Source organism: Pteropus vampyrus, unplaced genomic scaffold (assembly GCF_000151845.1).
Source record: "Pteropus vampyrus isolate Shadow unplaced genomic scaffold, Pvam_2.0 Scaffold149, whole genome shotgun sequence".
Lineage (NCBI taxonomy): Eukaryota > Metazoa > Chordata > Mammalia > Chiroptera > Pteropodidae > Pteropus > Pteropus vampyrus.
In genome coordinates this window covers 474250-484230 of record NW_011888930.1, presented here as the reverse complement: position 1 = coordinate 484230, position 9981 = coordinate 474250, and the positions used below count along the sequence as shown (strand labels likewise).

Below are 9981 nucleotides of genomic sequence, written 5' to 3'. Positions count from 1 at the left end.
TGTGTGTGTGTGTGTGTGTGTATGTATATACATATGTATACATATATATACACACACACACACATACATATATATATTTTTTAATGCTTTTCGATGGCCCTACATAAATAACATCAAGAACATCCTATTGGGCTTACCAAAATTCAGAAGATTCTCTTTTTAATTCTCTAGTTTTCTTGACCCGCTTATTGGCCATAAGCGCTGATCAAAGGCAATAAATGTTTTATTTTAATGTTCACAATAAGCATGTGAATGTGGGTTACTATTTTAGCCCTGCTTTACAGATGAGAACACTGAGGCACAGGGAAGTAACTTGTCCAAGGTCACTTGCCAGTGGGTAGTAAAACCTGGATATGAACCAGCTCTAATGTCAGAGCACATACGCTTAGCTACTGCACTACTCTTCCCCATGTGGAAATGTTCCCGGCACCATAGACCAGGTCTTAAAAATGGAGAGGAGGAAACAGAAAGTACACTGTGCCCTTCAGAGCTTATCCTTTCTGTCCTCCATGGATGAAATGTGCCAATGAAGGAATGGCATTACTGCTATACAGTAAACATTGGGGTCCTTCTGCTGACCAAGAAAGATCTAAGAGTGATGTCATTTGAAAGTTAAGAAAAATAATATTTGCATGTATTTACAGGCTGCCTTTCTCATAAAGGATTTAAGGTGTTTCACTAAGATATGTACATTACCGACAGATAAAGTAAATTAAAATAGGTTAAAAAAAAAAAAAAAAGCAAAGGGCACGTTGAGATAGTACAGCATAGTGAGCATACACAACACAGGTCATGAATTTATAGAAACTCGCCAATAGCAAGCCTGACGTTTGGCTCTAAGCTACATAAAAACAGCCAATAAAAACAGAGAAATAAGATTATACAATTGATTTTTTTGACAAAATATAAAGTGGTTGCTCAGGTGAAGCCCAGATATTTCTGGTACTGGGAATGGAGAAAAATTACTTCCACAGTCTTCCAGAGAGGGCACTGCGTGATATAATTAACAACATCCTCAACAACATGGCCAGAGTATGTACGGAAATGAATGTCAGAACTTGCTTTTCACAAGATCTCTCCCAAGTTAGCATAATGTATATGAAATAATGGACACAGATTCATTCTTTCCAGAAATATAACTTTATTCTTTTACACTTCTTTGAGAAGTTGTTTAGTATAATCTGATGCAGACTGCCTGGATTTGAATCCTGTCTCTGTCACTTACTAGCAGTGTAACATTGGGGAAAACTCTAAACCTCTCTGGGCCTCAGATTTATCATTAATAAAATGATAAATAACTCATAATAACTACCTGTATGGTTGCGTGAGTCTTTAACTAGTACTATAGCAAAGTGCTTAGTATCTGGCACACAGTAAGCACTATATAAGTCTTTGCTATTATGTTTATTACTTAATAACTAAATTTATTTTATAAATCACAACCTCCTAGGTGACAGAAATTTAAAGTTAATCAATTCAGGGTTAGCTTAAGACCCAGGGTGGATATTTGTGACCAGGCCTCAGGAGGAGTAGGAGGCGTTAGATGGGGAGGATGCATCTTGTCCTTAGTGTCATCTATCCACGCTGGCATCCTTTCGATTTTCTCTTTCTTCTGGTTTAAAGCTCTTGATCCGAACAGGTAAACGTTTCCAGCTACTTGCACCTCATCAGGTACATGGAGATCATCATGCTTCTCTTGCAGTGTGATGGCATCGGAAAACAGGGAGGCTGCCCCAGGCCCATCTGTCTCCGGGTCTTCCTGACTTCCCCAGCTCTAACTAGGAGAAGGGACACAGGCCCTGGTATCCTACCTGGTATCCTGGTATCCTGCATCTGGTATCCTACTAATTAACCCAGTGGGGGACTTAACTGAAGATCCACCTTATGCGACTGAATAAGAGAAGGGGAAGGAGTGGTTTGCTCTCTTACTGAGTTCGTGGTTTAGTCGCCCGTCTCTTCTCTTCCATCTGGAGAATTCTTATTTTATCTTGAGTGGCAAACTTGGAGAAAGCTTTGCTTGGGTCTTCACAAACTCATCTATGCTGCAGTCTTGGCTTTTGCAACTCAAAAGGCAAGAACTGGCACCTTCACTCTTTCTGTCTTTGTGATATGTGGCAAAAAATGTGGAAGGCTGACAGAAGCGGGGTGGGGCAGTCAAGAAGTCGCCAGTATTGTGAGTAAAGGGAATAGTAAAAGCTGGGTAACTTTTCCCAATATATCCTACCACAGAAAATTAGCAACTTTCCTAAGCATGCTTCAGTTAATGCAATTCTGTAGTTGTCCAGTGTAATGAGGTCCATATTTGAAGCTTTCTTTTCTTCCTATCAACCCTTTAGCGGATTTTTAAACAAGACAGAGGAGTGGGCAGACTGAAGAGAAGAGCAGACTGACTTAAGAGCAGTTTTTAAAAATCATATAATATACTGGTACTGGTACTCAGCTTTTTTGAAATTCTGACTAGTAGGCACAACTCCTATTGCTGCTGGCTGATCCATCGGGAGCTCCAAAAGGTCTATTCCAATTTTCCATTCAAGCTATTTTTTTTAACTGTAAATAAGGCTAAAATAGCATGCAGAAATTTATATGAGTAACACCTAGTTTTTATACAACCAACACCACTAAGACTGAAATATAATAGGTAACTTTTGTGTCACGTGTTGCATACTGATAAACTTAGAACAAAGAACTATGTAATTATGTGGAAAGGTCCTCAAAGATCCAGTCCTTTAGCATCTTTATTTTAGATATGAGAAAACCATGAGTGAAGGGTTATTTGAGATCACATTTCTTCCCTTGTATATAAATACATTAAAATATAAGAACAAAAAATTCCATATCGGGTCAGATATATTTGTCATTCCACCAAGAATTCTGCTGATTGACAGTCATGATGACCCATTTCATCCTGTAATTCTGTATGGTTTCTACCATTTTATTAAAAACGTTTCTAAAGTAAACTCAGCAAGCACCTCATGAATTTGTGAATTCTGCGTAGACAGACATTTATGCCTGTTTCTCTCTTCCACAGTACCTAGTATAATACCTTGCAGAAAGCATATATTAACGTGTTTGTTAATGGTGATGATACCAATCATCATGATGATAATAACCATATGACCTGCATCCCCTTAACACTTTCACCATCTCCTAGAATCCTGTCTGTTCTTTAAAGCTCAGTCCAAGCCCAACCTCAGGTCATGATGTCCTCCCTGACCACTCTAGCCTACCTATATTCCTCTTTCCTAACCACCTATTTTCCTTTTCATCAAGTACCTATTCATTTAAATAACTATTGATTCCTAAGTATTTAATGTGTTCTAGTACAATTTCCAAATAAGCTGTTAGATTTTCCCAAAATCTTTTATTATATTCTATACATTTTATGTTTTGCTCATCATATCACTATCAGGAAAGATTATCAAAAACGAGGCATAAATATTCCCTATCAATGTTTCTTTTTACTCTTTTCCACGTACCCTTCTTATTACTAAACTTTCTTAAGTTTCCCAGAGGTCTTAAGTTTCACTAAATAAGTTATATCCAACTTTCCTCTGTGCTTCATAGGTGAAATCATATGTGGTCTCTAATAGCATCTTTCTACTGTAAAATCACAAATATTTGAAGCCGTCCCCCAAATTCAGAAGATATCTATTTTTACCCCATTCTTTAAAATTTCCCTGGAATATCTTCACTTCCATTTTACACTTTTTTTTTTACATTTCATATTTCGAAGTATAGTAAGCATATATGCAAACAGTATATGCCACTGTGTTATAAAGGTTAAAACAACATTTTCTATTTTTTTAAATACTCTTCCGGAAGGTAAACTTCACAACATAAGAATAAGAAAATAACACTGACTAAAGTGTTTACTAATAAATAGTTCTACAATTTAATATTTTCTAAAAATTTATATTTAAAATACAATAAAACATTGTATTGGACACAAAAGAGCAACTAACTGCGATTTGCAGTCATAACGCAAATATTTTTCATTCCTTTTCACATTATCTAATGATTATCTGATAATTAAATAAAACTTTAAGTACTCTTTAGAGTGCATTATATGCATAGAAAGATAATATAGGAAAATTATTCTACTGACCAGAGAAAAATAAAAGGATGATGGTAACTTTTTAAAATGGTAGAAGTAACAGATGCATTAAGCCTGTACTTATTTAAAATAAAATCTTATAAAAATTCCAAGAGTCTGCAAATTCCTTATCTCATGGAAGATCAGGAGCAGCTATTTCAGATAAATATGTTAGAATGTTTAATATATTTTTTGCAGTGATTTGTTCAGTGGTGGCTTGTTAGTCCCTCAGATTGATATATTTGAATTTATGGCAAACTCCTTAACAGAAAGACTAACAATCATGGAGTGTTTGGAATTTCAAGTTATATGTTATATTATGTTGATAGTTTAGTCTTTCAAAAACAGTGTGGAAATACACCATGTGCCGGTAATGCCGGTTGATCGTACAGACTATTATGCATCCATTTAAAGATTTAGTTTTTCTCTAACTCAAACTTTTATTACCTTTCAGAGACTTTCTTTGGGAAAAAAATATGACATAAATGTAAAAAAGCAAACACAATGTTTACCTTTTAACACACCCTTTAGTCTTTAGGCTCTCACTACAGTCACACACCTGTCGTTGAACAAATATGGGTTCACTGACTCACTGCAACCAGGAAGCTGTGGGGAGTCTCGGCAAATGTTTTAGAAATAATTTAAAGATTTTAGACTTGTGTTAGGTCATTTGGGAGAAAGTGAAAAAAAAAAAAAAGGTCCTTGCTCTGGATTGGATGGATGTTGTCAGGAAGCAGAAGTCATTCTCTGATTGTATATCTTAAAAATTCTCACCTAGAAGGTAAGAAGAATAGAGTGAGGTTAAAGCTGTAATTGTTTTTTGTAAAAATGGAATATTTAGTCATGCTTTATCTTCAACAAAATGTCCATGTCTTTGCCTGAGTTCAAGTACAAGTATGTAGTGGTCTTGTTTTGTCTAGTCCATCAAGATCACAAAGATCCTTCCCTGAAGTCAACGGTCTATAGAATGTTATGCTGAACGGGAAACCACCACCTCCCGACTGTGCATGCCATGCCAGCTCCCCGATATCAGAGACGGCTTTTCATTTCTAAATATACGAAGAATATTTGTGGGGTCATCATTTCCACAGAATTAAAATATAGTTACAAACAGGAATTCAACTCCACTTTACTTATATCGGAAGCTATAAGCTGGGTCTTGAATATTTTTGACATCACTCTATGTGTTAGAAACATACCAAATACTCAATAATTGTTTCAACTAACTCGATTCTTCCTCAACAAATAATTTATGGTTCTCAACTAATGGAAACACCTGTCAAAATCTGTAAGCGGGGTACCAGAGATTCAATCTCATTGTCACAAAGCTAATGAGATAAGAATGGGGACCAAGTGGAGGATGAAAGTTATTCTGCATTCACATTATATCTGAATTTCTATGTAAAGGAGCACTTTGTAATTACTGCTGACTGTACATGCAGGCAATGCTGGCCCTAGGAATACAATAATGAATAAAAACCAAATCCCCGTCCTCATGAGCTTGCTGTGCTGTGACAGTGTTTTATTTTCTCATTCTTCATCTTATATAGTAAAATAAAATTATATCACTGTATCAAGTAGTCAAAGAGAAAATTAATGCTAGCCTACACCATGTGTTTATGGTCAATTTTTGTCCTTACTACAATCAATGCAAATTTTTAATTAAATTTTGGCCATTGGTTTGCTGGTTCACTGGAAAGTTTTAAACATCTCCTTTAAAGTCCACAAGCTTCTCACACAAATTCAAGAGTGAAGTGACTCTAACTGCATTCCCAATACTAAAGAGTGTTTTCTTTTTGATACCCTCAGTGGGAATTTGATTTATTTTATAATTTGATGTACATGCACTGATAAATATAAAATTATAAATCACAGTGGAATAATAAACTATAATTAAATTACACCATTAAATAAAACTGGCCAAATGTGGAAATTACGAGGCATTAAAAAATTAATATGAACAAAAGTTTTTTGAAATTTTAACTGTTAGCATTCAATTTAAAAAACATAAAGTAATCCTAGATCACAAGGAAATAATATAATTATTTACCAAATATGTCACATATGTTAATATCTATTTTTCTATCCTTCTTACCTACCTAGCTCCATCTAGCCTTAGTAAATTTAAGGCTTTTAAATAAAAAATCTTAAAATTTATTAATTTTAAAACAACTAGAATAGTACCATATTTCAGAAATATCTTTCCTTCCTCTTTATTTCATTCACTAATAATTATAGAGGCTACCATCCTCCCCAAACCCAGAAATACATATTAAATAAAACCTTCCCAATAGTTTTTGTTTCTATAAGGATGACGCTCTTATATTTTCATTAATATTAAAAAGTGTATATATTCAAATGATCTAGTTTTGTTTGCTACTTATTCATTCACTCACAAAGCAAATATTTACTGAGCGTCCCCCAACTATTTCTAAGAAATCATGTGGCAAGGAGTAATTACAACAAATCAAAACACAGTGTCATTTCTTGAGGAGTTTACAGTCTAGGAAGACAGATTAAGACACATACACAAATATTAAAGGAAAGCAGTAAATAGAAGTTATCTTTAGAGATGGAGAAAAAAATCTTCTGAGAGTTCAGTCTGGACAGAGGTGGCTCCATGCTGGAAATATAACGGGAGTTCTCACGAAAATAAAGGGTGGGGGGGCTCATCTTTCTCTCTACTATGCATTAAAGTATACGATTACAGATAGAGACTGAGGACATCTATTGCGTTCCTTGGGGACCCATACCTCCCTAATTCTCAGTTCACCACCAGTTCTTTTTCACATGCATTATTATTACATTTCCATTGACCTAGCCTTTGATAGCTCACCTTTTAACTCCAAATGCAAAACTCTTTGCATTTCATTTTCTTATTTTCATCTTGGTATTCTATCCAATATCCCAGACTATAGCAATATTAAAAAAAAAAGTGTTATATTAACATATAATATGCATTGTGGCAATCATTTGGAGCCCTAATTTTGTTTTTGCATCCACCCTAGCAGTTATCCTTCCCTGGTTTCCCACAATCACAAATTTGGCAAGCACACCTTTTGCGTACTCATCCAAGGGTAACAAAGGGACATTAAACACTCACTCTTAACAGTGTTCAAACCTAAGGAAAATCAAACTGTGGTTAAAAGGGAGGCATGCACAGTCTAAAATGCCCCTAAGAATCGATGTCAAAGATATCTAGATCTGCATCCACCCATTCATTCATATTTCTATTCGACAAATATCTCTAGCAACCGATTATACATCAGGTACTCTCTCAGGACTGACAAAGTCCCTGCTCTCCATGGGTTTATACTCTAGCAAGAGGTAAAAACAAGCAGAGAAAGTAAACCAAGCAACAAATAAATGAGGAAACTACATAAACACATAAAATTATAGTTATAAACAATGATGCCACAATTGCTATGGAGATAAGCAAAATACGGCAACAGGCCATCATCACAGTGTGCTTACTTTATGTGGGAAGTCAGGGAAGCTCTCTTTGAAAGGGGTAACATTTCAGATGGGACCTAAGTGACTAGACAGGACAACCATACAGTGAAGAGGGGCAGAACGCTCAAGGCGGCAAGAAAAGCCCTATCGTTGGAATGAATGTGGGATGTTGGCGAAACAGTGGCACAGCTGGATTAGGGAGATGGGGGCACAGTGGTGGAAGATGAGAGCAGAGAGGTAAGCAAGAGTTTCCCAACTAGAGCAAAGAATGTATATTTTATTCCAACCGCAATGGGAAACAATTGACAATTTTTAGGCAGGTCAAGGAAATGACATAAATTATGTTCTAAAAGAATACTCTGGCTCCTGCACACCGAATGGATTATAAGGCAGTAAGAGTGAAATTCAGAGAGACCTAAGTCCGGCAGCAATAATCCAGACAAGAGAGGATTGTGATCTGGAGGAGAAAAGTGGATGAATTCAGTGGACGTGTTAAAGATTGAGTTGATAGAACTTATTGTGGATTAGATATGAGAGGATACAAAAAAAAAAAAAGAACAATAAATGCTAAGTCCTAGCTTTCTTAACTTAAATCAGTTGGATGTGTTTTGATGAAACCAACTGAGAAAGAACAATTGGGTAGGAATAGATTTTGGTAACAAATGATGAAGAGCTGTTCTTAAATTTAAGATGCTGATTAGATGTCCATGAGAAGCTTGAAAGAAGAGTTGGAAATATGAGTCTGAAGTTCCAGGTAGAAGTCAGATCTGAAAATAAAGATTTGTGAGCTTTTCATATGCAGATGGTATTTAAAGCTATCGAACTAAAAGGCCATCACCTAGAAAGAAAGTGAAGCCTTATAGGAGAAGAGAGTATGAGAGAGTTTTCAAGACCTCAAATCTTAGATATCGAACAGAGGAGAAATTAATCAAGGAAACTGAGAAGGAGCAGCCAATGAGAAAGGACAAAAACCAGGATAGTGTTACTGAAGTCGAGAAGAAAGTACTTCGAGAAGGAGGGAGCAGTCAGTGTTGCTGAATGATGCTAAGAGTGAAGGAGAGAAGGAAAGGTCATATTGCACTACATGAAAGTCTCAGTCATGGGTAACCTTAACAACTGGGAGTTAAATCCTGCGGAAAGAGATTTCAACTGAGATGGAGCTGAGTAGCGAATAGGAAACGAAACAACAGAAACAAAGCTAGAGACAACAATTTCAAGACTTTCTGCCGAGAACAAGTCATAGATTCCGTGGTATATGGAATCACGGAGGATTTTGTGATCGATGATGAAAAAACGTATTTTTATTCATATAGGAATAATCTTGTATTTACAGAGAAATGTTAGAGAAGAAAGAATAGATAAACTACAGGAGCAAAGTCTCAGACAAGATGGAGTGGGGTCTAGAGAAGAAAAGAATGGTTGACCTCCGAAGTTATCTGGGGCTATGATTATGGGCCAATATTCTTCAAGTTTTTACTTCTGTGCACATTAAAGAGACTAATTAATGATATAGTAAAAAGTATTTAAGCCTATCTGCCTTTTTACAAACTCCCATCTGGACTACCCTACCTGGCCAGAGGAAGAGATCTGCTTGGTTATATTCCAGGATACTGATTCTGTCATAGTTACCAGTGGGTAGAATCACTGGTTACTCAAAGGTCATATGGAGAGGAATGATTCTCTCCTTGGCTTCTTCCCTGCTTGTCATCACACTGGTAAGAGACCACAAGTTTCAATTATAGAAGCATCTCCCATTCTCCTTCCCTTTCCTATCTTTTCCTGATGAAAATCTTTCCTGCAGGTAGAAGTTCCAGGTGACTCTTTTCTCCCCTTGTCTCTCTCCTCTACTCTATCCTGCACTTACCCTATAGAAGTAGTCAGTAGTCCCAGGGCTTTTGGCATCAGTGGAGGACCCTCTTAGAATTTTCTCCAGCAAATCCTTTCCCTTGCCGAAGTATGATAAATCCTACAATTCAGATTTAGGTTTAAGAGGTAACAAATCAATTTTTCTGTAATAGATTAGGAAAAATCTCATGATTTTATGTCCCTTGGACAAACATCAAATAATATTATATCCAAATTCCTCACCATAAAATACTAACAAAGTATTCATGGGACACTTTATCAGAATACTTAATCAAAATCAAGATACACTACACATGCCAGCAACTAAATGCAAACGATTGATAGCCTGGGTTCTAGCAGAGAAGTCCCTGGGTAGCAGACTAGGGACAGAGCCTCATTCTACCTCTGAAGTTAGAATTTCTGAACCATCTTGTCTTCACTCCCATAAACTCGAACCACTCTATAAAGAATATTATTGGCAGATTTAGGATTTTATTTTGCACTTTGATTCAGCTGTTAACTAGTTACCATTCTGGGTGGTCTTCCACTTCATGCCACTGCCTCCTGGACTGTAAAGCTACTGTGTTCCT

The 9981-nt window shown here is 36.2% G+C and overlaps 1 protein-coding gene across 2 annotated transcripts in view; it reads right to left on the bottom strand.

Moving 5' to 3' along the window:
- The window catches only part of ZFPM2 (zinc finger protein, FOG family member 2), a 457642-nt gene that overhangs the window by 395099 nt on the left and 52562 nt on the right, over nucleotides 1–9981 (bottom strand). The window lies entirely within an intron of this gene.